Below are 14,408 nucleotides of genomic sequence, written 5' to 3'. Positions count from 1 at the left end.
TATAGTTATGTTGATCAAAATTGCGCTGAACGTACACGAAAATTGTAATTGATATGTAAAGCTGATCCCAAAATTTATTTATCGCAGTAGTAATGGCAACATTTTCTACGTGAACATCTGCAAAAATGTATTTTAAATAACACCGCGTTTTAAATGCTACGATTCCTTAGCCTACAAGTCAAACTTCGATTTCCTATATAGTTTGAGTTTATTCATTTTCTGCTGCCCATGGCGGACCGAAAGAACCGAACGGAATCTCTACAAAGTACCCGTAAAGACCCCATTGGGTCCCCATTCGGTTCCTTTTTAAAAAAATAAAAGAAAAACATAAAGATAAACTATGAAATTGATGAAATTCGGATTCTACTTTTTTGCAGCGTTAAAAATTTTAAAAATGTCATTGACTTCTACTGAAGGTGACTTCAAGCGCATCCATCATAGCTCGAGTAGTATGTTGCGCGCGAAGATTAAAAATAAAATTTAAATTGGCAAATAAATGTTAATAAATGTATGTAATAATTAAATTGACGTGAAAAAAGAAAGCAACATTTTAAATTAGCAAGTAGATAGTAAAAATTTCGTTAGAGTCGTTGAATTTTTCATTTTCACATTTTACAGCATCCAAATTTATCGACTGCGGTAACATACGAGATAATGAAAACCAAACGACGCACGATATAAAAATAAGTCAACAGAATAACAACGTTGATTTCGTCCCTTTTGAAGGCCCTACAAAATTATCATAAAAACTTTTTGAATTTCCTTTCAAAATCGAAACTACAATTTTTTACAACTGTTTCTGGTTTTAACCGAAAACAAATATCCATTTTGCGGTCAAACTATGCAAGGTATGAAAAAAAATAAACAAAAAATTGTAAGGGGAAAAAATCAATAAATTTATTATAATTTATTTTTCAAAAGGCTGCGTGGTTTTCAATTTAATCGTAAAAAATTGAATTTTTGGAAAAGCGACAGAAGACACGAAAATTATAATTGGGAAAAAGTTCTTCAGTAACAAAAAATATGAAAAATAAAAATAAATTTTTGGAAGAATGAGACAAGGTTCGAAGAAAAATTAAGAAACAAAGTTTATTTTTAAAAAAGTTGATTATGTCTACAAATTTGTATACATGAAAACATTTTTCAGGGTAGCGCTGAGAATAAAAATTAACACATACTGAAGTATGAATAGTAAAGTACCAGGAAAAATAAAATTTGTTCATTATTTTGCAATTTTGGGATAAGTAGCTCCAGACCCATTTACAGAAATGAATATCCTATATGTTTAATATAATACAGTTAAACATTAGGGTGGGCTGAAAAAACTACATTTTCAAATTTCGATTATGACAAGGAAAAATGTTTTTCTATATATCAAAATGAGTTTTCATGATTTTTTTCAGATTTTGAAAACGATATCTTCAGTTAGCAGAAACTTGTTGAAGCGTGAAACTTTGAAAAGAGTGATATTTTTTATATATTTAAAAAAAATCCTTTCCAAAGGGCCTTTTAGAACCTGAAGATTCAGTCAACTTCAGAAGGAAAAGACTTATATTTATTTTCAGGCCCTACCATTTTCGATTATATTCGAAAATTCGATTTCCAAAAAAACTTCTATTCTACGTAACTAGATTCATCACCAGAATTTTTTTAACAATAAAATGTTTCAAAAATCGTTTGTTACATCAAAATAAATGAATTTGTACAATAAAAGCTAATTCGATGAACAAATGGTGACCGCACATTGAAATATATTTAAAAAATCACTGTTTTCAAAGTTTCGAACTTCAAACAGTTTTTGCTAACTGAAGATATCGTTTTAAAAATCTGAAATAATCATGTGGACTAATTTTCATACGTAGAAACAGATGTTTCCTAGCCATGGAAAAAATTAAAAAATGCAACCATGAACATAAAAAACTCTATTGAAAACATCAAAATTGCTCGCAAAAGGATAAGCATCCTAAAAGATGCATTAAAATAATACTTAAAGAAATATTTTTAAAAATTATTATGTACCATTTTGGATTATCTTCAAAACTTCGACTTTCAAATAAAACTTATATTCTACGTACCCTATTGAACATACCGTAGAATAGTTACTACTTTCGACAAAATCGAGTACAAAGAGTGAGATCCGAAAGACGCGCGCTCAGCGTTAGTGAGATAACAGGCAATTATGCATACCAATAAAATATATCTTGCAGAAAATTAATGAAGATTCGCTAAAGATGCATAAGAACTACGAATACTATCTTAGCACACACTCAAAGGACCTCACTTAAAATTCTTAACGGATTATATGTTCTTTCCCTTCAGCTGTTACTTATTTTAAGTACAGTCCCCAACCTATTATTTAAATTCGCTCTTGAGCATTTTCAATACTCTCCGTGGATCCTCCTGCATTTCCAATTTTGCTTCGATGAATTATTCGCTGCTTTTATGAGCCTCTATTCAGAATCGCCTGTGTATTTTTCCAGCGAAGACATCGTATTTACGTTGCGGTTCTTATAACGTGGATTCCACAATTTGCTGCAAAAATTAAATTAAGTTTTTAACTGGAAATGTGAAACAGGGATCATTCAAAAACTATGGCACATTTTCTCTCCTGCTTCGTTACAGATCATCACGCAAAGCTTGATGCAAACTACTTTCCTAGAAAACAGTTGATTTTGCCATTCAATAATATGAATTTTTTGCCTAGAACTTAATTTTCAACCAATAGCTACATTTTCTATCCAAAAAGATGAATTTTCACGCATAAAGTCAAATCGCCAAGGCTGATCACAAAATATTCTAAAAAACAGATGAGTTTTCAATAAAACAGTTAATTTTCAAATTAATAGTTAAATTTAAATGGAAAAGTGATCGATTTTCAAGGAGAAATCGAATGTGGAAATTTGAAGTTAAAAAGTTAGTTTTTAACCCAGAAAAAGAAACAAACTTTCAGTACACACGTGAAATTTTCAACCAATAATGGAATAGTTAAATTTTCAGTTGCAAAAATTTATTACAAAGAAAAAAATTAATTTCCAACAAAATAGTAAAATTTTCAACCACACAGATTTCTTTTTAAATTATCAAAGGAGTTTCTAAAAAAAGCAGTTGAGGTTTCAACCAAAAAAATGAATTTTTATCCAAAAAATACGAATTTGCAACAAAATAAATCAATTTTTGCAAAATAATTAATCTATGCTTCCTCATAGAGGAAGCTTCATAATAGTAACGGTTTCGAAAGAAATTTAATTCACTTCATTAAACGTCCCTCAAGTTAAAAATGTTGCATAGGATGTTCTAGGCAATACTATCCGGATTTTCGTGCATGTGTGTGGATTTGTATTCAAATGTTACACTTTTTTGCGAACAGGATAAAAAAAATAATAGCAACATAAAATAATCCTTGGTTCGAGTACAATTGATTGACTTAATATTAATACATTTTATTAAAGAGTGAGGAAGTTATGGTCATTTATATTATATTAATAATCAATTTTTATTTAAAAAATTTTCTCATTCTCATAATTGAAATTTTATGCGAGAACAGAAATGGTGCGTTGGTTCTATAACTTTACCTGTTTTGTCTAATAGACTTATAATATTGATACATTTTATTGAAGAGTAAGGAAACTACGGTAATGCATAATAATTGATAAAACACTTTTTCAAACTAAAACTTTTTTCATTAACATAATTCAAAATCTATGTAAGAACGGAAAAAGATTCCTTGATTCGAGGCAAATCGATTGACCTATAATATTAATGCACTTTACTAAGTGAAGAAGTTATGCTCATTTACAATAATTGAAAGATCTGCTTTAGATCGAAAAACCGTTTTTGTAGACATAATTCAAAGTTTATGCATGAATCGAAGACGTTTTCATCATAAATTTTGAAATAAAATAACTCTCACAATTTTAGTTTAAAAAATCATAAACATGGGAAAAGAATAGGGTGGGACAAAAATGACCCCTTCTCTTTTCCATCTCGAAAAATTTGTAATTTTAAATACAAAATTTGAACAGTTTATTTGTCATTGTATTATAAAATGTGTTGTATTTTGCTGATGCTTCCTCTATGAGAAAGCAAACATTTTTGCTAACAGAAAATAGGTACTCATGAAATGAGCACCATATAAATACAAATACAAACAAAGTGTAAACATTTGAGTTCGAATTTTCAGCTGGTTCAACGAAATGATGAATTAAAAAAAAAGAATACATTTTTAACAAGTGAATCCAAGTTTCAAGCAAGGTCGAATTCTCAACAAAATAGTTCAATTTTCAACCAAATAGTAGAACATTTAGTGGTACTTCTGGCACTAAATTAAGCGATAATCGTTAAAAACATTTTGACTTTTCAAAATTGTGTATTTTTAACGAATTTTATAATGTGGAGGGGTTGATTTGGGGTGTGTTCCACATGCACAAGTGGGATGAGACTTTTTAGCGGTACTGTTGGCACTGAATGCAGCGATAATCATAAAAAATTTAGACTTTTCAAAATTTTATATTTTTAACGAATTTTATTATATTTAGACGTTGACTTGGGGTGGATTTTACATGCACTAAACTCTAGAGGGCTGAAAAGTTAAGATGGGGCTTTTGGCACATAATACTCCCATAAACAGTGAAAACATTTTGACTTTTCAAATATATTATTTTTCGTTTTTTGTAAACGTTGGGAACTTCAGCTCATTAGAAAAGTGCTGATAAGAGAATGAATGAATTATCAATGCAAGAAGAAGAAAATAATTTAATTTTTATTTAGAATACATTATCTTTATTTTCTTCTCTTTATTAATTTCTGTGAATCAAGACTATGGATTTCTATAGTAATACGAGAATATTTTTTGATTAAGGTAAGTCGATTTTAAAAATAGAAAATAGAAACTACAATAATGAGGATGTTGCTTCAAATTTATGGGTCCAAAATTACAATTATCTTATGAGAATTGAAAGTTCTTGAAAAGTAGTCGCACAAAATACATTAAATAATAAACTTATATATAATTCACGAAGGTCTAACACTAGCATAATTTTAAAAAAGTCACATAATGTTATTTTTTTAAAATGTAGACATATTATGAAAGAAGCATATTCGCATAAAATTGAATTAACTCGGAAAATAATTAAACTATGTCTTAAAATTTGCAAAATTCAGGAAAATCTTCGATCTTTTCCAAACGCAAATACTTTCTATTTGAGTTTTTATTTATTGGAAAAGATTTCTAATTAGAATTTTTTTATAAACAGAAAACTTCTACATTTGAAATTGCTTTTATTAATAAAAGATTAAAGCTCATATATAAGATTATGTATTCTGTATTTAAAAATTAAAATTGATCTATTCAATCAAAATTTTTCAATTTGTAAACCAAAAATTGACGAGTTTTCAACAAGATTTCTGTTTTAAGCTGAAAATTGAATATTTAAGAAAACATTTTACTTTTAAACCTGAAAATATGAATTATAAAATTAATTTAATATTCAATCACGAAAGATGAATTCTCAACCAGATAGTTGAATTTTTAGTTAAAAAAATAATTACCAATCAAAAAAAATTTTTTAACAAAATATATTTTTTTTAAACCAATGAAATTAATCCTAAACCAAAGAATTTAAGTGTTAACAAAGTATTTCAACTTTGGATCAGTTGGTTGAAATTTCAACAGGAACAATTAATTCTAAAAATTATTTTTTTAAAACCACAGATTTTCTATCAAAAGAGAAGAATTCCGAGAAAATATCTGAACTAAGAAAAATAATTTTTAAATAAAAAAGTGATTACTTTTCCAGAACAAATGCATTTTCAATTTAAAACATGATTCAAAGTTGATGCATGAATCTAAGACGTTTTGATCATGAAATTTTTTAATAAAATAATTCTCATGATTTTTGTTTAAAAAATCGTAAAGATGGCAAAGGGATAGGGTACGACAAAACTACCCCTTGTCTTTTTCAGCTCGGAAAATTTGTTATTTTAAATACAAAATTTGAACAGTTTATTTGTCATTATATTATAAAATATGTTGTATTTTGCTGATGCTTCCTCTATGAGAAAGCAAATATTTTTGCTAACAGAAAAAAAGTACTCGTGAAATGAGCACCATATAAATACAAATACAAACAAAATGTACACATTTGAGTTCGAATTTTCAGCTGGTTCAACGAAATGATGAATTTAAAAAAAAGAATACATTTTTAACAAGTGAGTCCAACTTTCAAGCAAGCAAGTTGATTTATCAATAAAAAACGATTAATTTTTCAGTTAAAATAGAATACTTAAGTTTCAGTTAAAAAATTATTCCTTAGTCCAAATAAGGTCGAATTCTCAAGAAAATAGTTCCATTTTCAACCAAATAGTAGAACTTTTAACAAAATAGAAGCAAAAAAAGGTATTCTTAAAGAAAAGGGTTAAGGAGAAAATAAGAAAAAAAGTGTGAAGTATGAATCCAGATGCTTTATTCTTAATATAAAAAAAACGAGTTTTAATTTTTTCAAGTTTTTCAAAAGATCTGTGAGTCTTTTTGATGCTCATTTTGCGTAAAATTATTCATGAAAAAATATATTTCGTTACGATCTTAAATAAAAGTTTTTGAAATAGTGACACTAAACTCATTATTATGACGTTTAAGTCAACAAAATTAGCAAATAAGTCATTTAGGAAATATACTTCAAATATTGGTATTATCAGAAATTCAAAAGGATTCTCGTTCAAAGCCTATTCTTATCTAATCTCTTGAATTTCTATTTGCGATTCTTAAAAATGAATTGCAACCTTGTAAAAAAAGGGGGGAAAGTAAGTTGAAGATTCTCGATTTTAGGTGTTTTAGGGGATTTTTCAAATTACGAGGGGAAAAAAGGGAATTATAAAAAAAAGAGGATGATCTGTGATCCCTGAAATCAATGAATTGATGAATACTTACATTTATAATGTAGGTAATTTTGTAAAGACCATCTTTACTATTGAGGGTTCCAATATAGTGTATTTGTGTTAACGTATAATTTTTTCCTTTAGGCAAATGTTGTACGACGAAATAACTTTCAGAGACAGAAGGTGCGACAGCACCCACTGAAATATCCTTATATTTGTTTCAGTTAATCCAACTTACACGGGCTGTACTTTCAGTATTTTCAAGAAGGTCATACATACTTTTCGGCGTTGTCGTGGATGCTACAAAAACAACAATAGATATTGAAAATTGTTATTTTTTATTGAACTAATATATACATTTTTTAATTAAATAGTTCAATTTGCATCATATATAAGGTGAATACTTAACAAAAATGTTAATAGTTGATTTTTAAACAAAAAAAAAACATGAAATTGTTACCAAAAGAAATACATTTTAGAAACAAAGACGAATTTTCAAACGAAAGATTAATTTTCTACCAAGAAAAAGACGAATTTTGAGCAACAAAAAATTAATTTTCAAACAAATATTTGACCTTTTAACTGAAAAAGATTTATTTTTAATACAAACGAATTTTTTAAACAAAGGAGTTATGTTCAAAACAAAATAGTGAAGCTTTCAACCAAAGAGATGAATTTTTAAGTACAATGATGCATTTCCTGACTGAAAATTTGAGTTTTCTGTAAAATAGTTGAATTTTGAACTAGAAAATATGATTTGTTTAAAACAAATGAATTTTAAACGAAACAGTTGCGCTTTTAACAAAAAAAGGGATTTTCAAACCAACAAAATTAGCTTTCTACCAAAAAAGTATCATTTTCAAATAGAAAAAAAAAAATCAAATTTCAATCGTAGGAACTGATTTTAGAATTTCTTTTGCATTTTTTAGACTTAGGGGTTGAAAATGAATGCGTTCCCCGGCAGCTAGGAAGATGAAACTTTTTTTGTAACAATTTACTACCAAACTTTAAGCTACCCTCATCTAAGATTTTAGGTAAGAAATTTGGAATTGATTATAGAATTTTTTCTTCGGTTTTTTAGACTTAGGGGTTGAAAATGAATGCGTTCCGCAGCAGCTAGGGAGGTGAAACTTTTTTTTGTAACTATTAACTACAAAAATTTATACTACCCACATCTAACATTTATTTCATGTGAGAATTTGGAACTGATCTTAGATTTTTTTTCGTTTTTTCTAGACTTAGAGGTTGAAAATGAATGCGTTCCCCGGCTGCTAGGGGGATGAAACTTTTTTTGTACCTATTAACTACCAAAATGCGTTCCCCGGCTGCTAGGGGGATGAAACTTTTTTTGTAACTATTTACTACCAAAATTTACACTACCCACATCTAACATTTTAGGTAAGAAACTTGGAACTGATTTTAGAATTTTTTTCGTTCTTTGTAGACTTAGGGGTTGAAAATGAATGCGTTCCCCAGAAGTTAGGGGGATGAAACTTTTTTGTCGTTGTTTACTATCAAAATTTACATTATCCTTGTCTAGCATTTTTGTTGAGAAACTTGGAACTGATTTTGCAATTTTTTTTTCGTTTCTTCTAGGCTTAGGGGTTAAAAAGGAATGCGATCCCTGGCTGCAAGAGGGATAAAACCTTTTCTGCAACAATTAACTACCAAAACTTGCTCTATCCGTGTCTAACATTTTATGTAAGAAACTTGGAACTGATTATAGATTTTTTTCTTCGTTTTTTTAACCTAGGGGTTGAAAAGGAATGCGTTCCTTGGCTGCTAGGGGGATGAAACTTTTTTTGTAACCATTTACTACAAAAATTTACACTATCCGTGTCTAACATTTTAGGTGAGATACGTGGAACTCATTTTAGAATTTTTTTCGTTTTTTCTAGACTTAGGGGTTGAAACAGAATACGTTCCCCGGCTGCTAGGGGGATGAAACTTTTTCGCAACTATTAACTACCAAAATTTACACTATCCGTGTCTAACATTTAAGGTGAGAAACTTGGAATTCATTTTAGAATTTTTTTTCCTTTTTTCTAGATTTAGGGGTTGAAAATGAATGCGTTTCCCGGCAGCTAGAGGATGAAACTTTTTTTGTACCTATTTACTAGCGAAATTTACATTACTCACATCTAACATTCTAGGTAAGATACTTGGAACTGATTTTAGAATTTTTTCTTTTTTTCTAGACGTATGGGTTGAAAATGAATGCGTTGCGCGGCAGCTAGGGAGGTGAAACTTTTTTTTGTAACTATTAACTACAAAAATTTATACTACCTACATCTAAAATTTTATGTGAGAAACTTGGAACTGATTTTAGATTTTTTTTTCATTTTTTCTAGACTTAGAGGTTGAAAATGAATTCGTTCTTAGGCTGCTGGGGGGATAAAACTTTTTTTGTAGTTATTTAATATCAAAATTTACACTATACGTGTCTAACATTTTTTGTGAGAAACTTGGAACTGATTTCAGAATTTTTTTTTCCTTTTTCCTAGACTTAGGGGTTGAAAATGAATGCATTCCCCAGCTGCTAGGGGGATGGAACTTTTTTCGCAACTATTTACTACCAAAATTTACACTATCCGTGTCTAACATTTTAGGTGAGAAACTTGGAACTGACTTCCGAATTTTTTTTCGTTTTTTCTAGACTTAGGGGTTGAAAAGAAATGTGTTCCCTGGCTGCTAGGGGGATGAAACTTTTTTTGCAACTATTTACTACCAAAATTTACACTATCCGTGTCTATCATTTTATGTGAGAAATTTGGAACTGACTATAGCATTTTTTCTTCGCTTTTTTAGACAATGAATTAAAAAATTGTAAGAAATAACAATTCAAAAATCCATGAAAAAATAAAAGCGCACATGCTTATCAATTAAAAACCTGAAGATAACAGAATCAACTAAAACTTGAAAATGAGACTGCGAAAAAAGCGTCAGCAAAAGATGAGAGCCTGATGAATAGAATTTCAACAAAGCTTTTCACAAAAATTCCTCACCTTCCAACTTGAATTCCTAACCGAGATCCGAGCCAGTGAACTGCGATAACCTCATCGTGCAAATCCCACGATGATTAATCTTTTCTCTCACAATTCACAAAACTTATATCACAAAAATAACTGAAATTCGACAGCATTCGGGAATCAGAAAATATGACAGTTCGGACACTCACATTCAGTTCTGGCTGCCTCTTGAAAATTTATTTCGCGGATAACTACTACGTACGTTTCGCATTTTCAATTTGACCGTTCGTCACAACAGCGTTCCCGGTCCGTTCGTTTTGCTCGTTCGCGACTGTTTCTTGCATGCAAGACACTGAGGTTTCTACTGCGTGGCGCTAGCATCCAGACAAAATTGTTAAAGTTACCGACGGAACCGTTATTAACTGCTACTAAAAGAAGCTGCAATTGAAGTCGCCTCCGGCCCATGTGAATGACAGGTATTTTTTTTAAGTTTTTAATGCTGCAAGAAGAAGTATTGTGATTACTCCGTGAGCATCTAATGCAAATTTTAACGTAAAATCCAAATATGAACAATTTAAAAGTTGATTTTTCTGTTTTCTCGAGTTTTTTAAAAAGGAACCTAATGGGGACCCAGTAGGGTCTTTACGGGTATTATGTAGAGGCTCCATTCGGTTCTTTCGGTCCGCCAAGGGCTGTAGGGAAAAAATATGTAAAATCCAAAAATAGTCATCGTGCTTTATGTCCCTCATTGCATTTTTATTTTTTAAAGATCATTTTTCTATCCATTGAAAAAGACATATTTTGTTCGTTTTTAACATGAAAATAGTAGTTTTTAGCTGTAAACCATAAGAAAAATGAATTTTAACGTGAATTTTGCAATCTACTTGTGCAAGAATCTATCAAAAGTGTAAATGAATTCTACAAACAGAAGATTTTCAGAAAATAAAATAGCTGAATCTTTTAAAGGTCATCGTGTTCTACGATTTTTGACAAATAAATTTATTTTTAAAAAGGTAAAATTGACATGAAAATATTATTCAAATTAGTTGCTGTTTGAAAATAACGATAATTTTCCAAATTTTCCACCGATTCAGAATAATATTTTTAGTAAATTCACATTATTTTCTATTTATTATGCGGTAGAAATTGTTTAATAATATAAATCTAATAAATTACGGGTTTTTTCCAAATTCTTAAATAATAAATTTCCATTCGATTAACTAAAAAATGGTAAAAGTATAGCATTAGTTCATAAATAGTACAAATAAAAGCCTAAAAAAGTTACATAATCTTGCTCACGACAATTTTCGTTCTATTTTTGATGCGTAAATACAAAAAAATTTTATTCAAATTTAAAACAATGTTTTCCAACAGAACTTTTAAGGCAAATATTGACGATATTTTAATTTTCACCTTTGATACTATATTCTTTTATGGAAAACTGAACTCAAATCTTGAAGTAAAAAGTTAATTTCCATCCGCATTGCATTCACCTAGGATTCAAGTTGTCGATAATTGGTTTGAAAATTTACGTCTGGTGATTTACGGACTCTTGAGAACTTTTATACGTTGATATCGTTGTTAATAGTTTTGTTGCCGCTGGTATAACGATCGCTTGTTTAGCAAAATAAGAATTTTAAATACCTGAGGTTTGCTGGTCTTTGAGAATATTACAAATTTATCAATCACTTTTTTGATGCTCCAAGGAGTAAAACAAGGTTGTTTTAAAAACTATTAACAACGATATCAACGTATAAAAGTTCTCAGGAGTCCGTAAATCACCAGACGTAAATTTTCAAGCCAATTATCGACAACTTGAATCCTAGGTGAATGCAATGCGGACGGAAATTAACTTTTTACTTTTTTAAACTTTTTATATATATATATATATATAAAGAATTATTGTTATTAAGTGATCTCCATAAATTTGTCAATTAATATAAAAGCATAGTATACATTATGCAACTTGGTGAGATTGTATTAAATCATAAATCTCTATACGCAGCATTTTCTTATTACAAACATGTTTCTCATGACATTCAATCACACCTTGGATTTTCTGGATGCCACGAATGCTCTGTATCCCTTAAATTCACTGTATTCCTTGAATTCTTTGAAATCTTGAATTCTCGGAATTCCTTGAATTTTCTGAATTTCTTTAATTTCCTGAATACCAAAAATTCTCTGAATTTCTTGAAATATCTGAATTCCTTATATGATATGAATCCCATAAATTATGTGAAATAGTTGAATTCTTTGAATTAGTTGAGTTCTTTGAATTCTATGAATGCCTTGAATTAACTGAATGCCGTGGATTTTCTGACTGCCTTTAATTCTCAAAATTCCTCAAGTTCTCTATTTTTCTTAAATCCTATGAATACCTCAAAAATTCTCTGAATTTTTTGTATTCTCGGAAACCTTGAACTTACAGAATCCCTTTAAATTTCTGAATTCCCTGAATTACACACGCCCACAAAAAAAAGTTGTCTACACGAGACAAGTGACTAGGCCACCTCAGGGATTTTGAGCCGCTGTATTCGAGTATGGCCTCAAAATTTGTCGTACACGTCTCAGTCTTCCCCTAGATGCAAAAAGTAGGGAAAAACCTAGGGATTTCTTCGTCACAAAGGCCATACAAAAAATTTGTCTGCACGAGACAAGTGACTAGACTGTCCTTACGGATTTTGAGCAGCTGAACCCAAAACTGCCCTCAGAATTTCTCCTACGTATCTGAATTTTCCCCTAGATGCAAAAAACACGGAAAAGTTGAGGGATTTCTGGTCACATAGCCCATACATAAAATTTGTTTGCCGAAGACAATCAACTAGGCTACTCTTAGGAATTTTGAGCCGCTGAATCTAAATCTGGCCTCAGAATTGATCTCCAGCATCTCAGTTCCCCTATAGATTCAGAAAATAAGGAAAACCCTAGGGATAACTTGCACGTTATTTTGATAATATCAGCATGCGCGAAAATAGGCACATCGATATTATATTCTTAAGTGCAACGACTTGTAGAGACTTAATTTGTACACAGAAATTATTAGTGTGCCTTCTATATTCCCTACCTCAGGTAATTTTTAGGAAATTGAAGGGCTTTTTCAGATTATATAGATTTACACTGAAAGAAATAACAAAAACCTAATATCTTTTACAGTTTTGCGTGCGAAATCAGTCACTTGTCTCGTGTAGACAATCTTTTCTTTTTGTGGGCCTGTGTGACCAGAACTTCCCTAGGCTTTTCCGTACATTTTGCATCTAGAGATAAAATGGAAGAAACTTGAACAATTTGGGGTTTCGTATTTAGATTTATCACGAAAACTGCAGGGGATGTGGCATTTTTGTTATTTTCCCCGTATAAACCTATATAATATAAGAAGCACCTTCAATTTCCCTAGAATCACCCAAGCTAGGGGGAATATAAGTCACACTAGAGAATTTCTGTGTACAATTTAAGTCTTCATAAGTCACGGCACTTTAAAATATGACATGAACCTGTCTATTTTCGCGTATAATGGTATAATCAAAATAACGTTCAGAATATCCCTAGGGTTTTGCCTATTTCCTGCATTTAGGGGAAAACTGAGACGTGTACGACAAGTTCTAAAGCCAGATTTGGATTCAGCAGCTCAAAATCCATAAGGGAAGTATAGTCACTTGTCTCGTGCAGACAACTTTTTTTTGGTGGGCCTGTATTATCTGTACTCCTTGAATTCTCTGAATTCCTTAAATTCCTTGAAATCTCTGGATTTTTTTAATTCACTAAATTCCTTGAATTAGCTGAATTCCTTGAATTCTCGGAATAAATCGGGTTTTCTGCATCCATTAAATTCTTTGGATTGCTTCGATTTTGCTGAATGCCTTAAAATCTCTGAGTCCCTTGAATTCACTGTATTTCTTGATTTCTTTGAATTCTTGAATTCCCCGAATTCCTTGAATTCTCTGAACATCTTGAATAGGGTTGTTTCCAAAGTGAGATATCATTTTTCCAATAAGTAGATCTTATTGTATATAACATTCTAATTATAAAAACGCCCATAAAATATTTTTTAAATATTGTTTACTATTTTTAATTTAATGTTGCAATATGAATTTTCTGTCACGAAGTCGATTGTAGGGCCCCTTTGAAGTCAAAGGGGTTGTATTTTCAAACAATCACAGCTCACGTGTCAGTGATTCTCAAATATCTTTTTTCTGTGCCGATGTTTTGTTTTGGTTATGTACATATCGAAAATAGAAGTCACAAAATATTGTTTAAAAAATGTGAAAGGAGGATTTCGTAAAAACCAATAGAGAAAATCTACCGAAAATATATATCTTCATGGTATTTATTAAGAATTCATTAAAAAAGTACTTAAATGTTGTCATGTTTTCTGAACAATTCGTAAATATGTACGATTTTAAAATGTGTTAATAATTGCATTTGCAGTTTTTCTTCAACATACTAATGACACTTACGTTACGAGCCCCCTTGGAATCAAATTAATTATTTTAATTTAATTTTACTGACTCGTAACCCGAGCATCCGGTGACGTTAGTGCTATGAAGCAACACATTAGATGCTCGA

The 14,408-nt window shown here is 30.2% G+C and overlaps 1 protein-coding gene and 1 long non-coding RNA gene across 2 annotated transcripts in view; both read right to left on the bottom strand.

Annotated features, from left to right (window-relative positions):
- LOC117170347 (neuronal acetylcholine receptor subunit alpha-7-like) overlaps positions 1 to 14,408 on the bottom strand; it is a 1,604,403-nt gene that overhangs the window by 1,402,412 nt on the left and 187,583 nt on the right. The window lies entirely within an intron of this gene.
- LOC117170350 lies at positions 1,156 to 10,160 on the bottom strand. Its single transcript, XR_004466772.1, has 3 exons — positions 9,879 to 10,160; positions 6,926 to 7,173; positions 1,156 to 2,532 (listed from the first exon to the last, which is right to left on the bottom strand). It is a non-coding gene; the product is annotated as an uncharacterized LOC117170350 (long non-coding RNA).

Source organism: Belonocnema kinseyi, chromosome 3, assembly GCF_010883055.1.
Source record: "Belonocnema kinseyi isolate 2016_QV_RU_SX_M_011 chromosome 3, B_treatae_v1, whole genome shotgun sequence".
Classification (NCBI taxonomy): domain Eukaryota; kingdom Metazoa; phylum Arthropoda; class Insecta; order Hymenoptera; family Cynipidae; genus Belonocnema; species Belonocnema kinseyi.
Note: the sequence above shows the minus strand (reverse complement) of the source record. Positions and strands in the feature narration are given on the sequence as shown.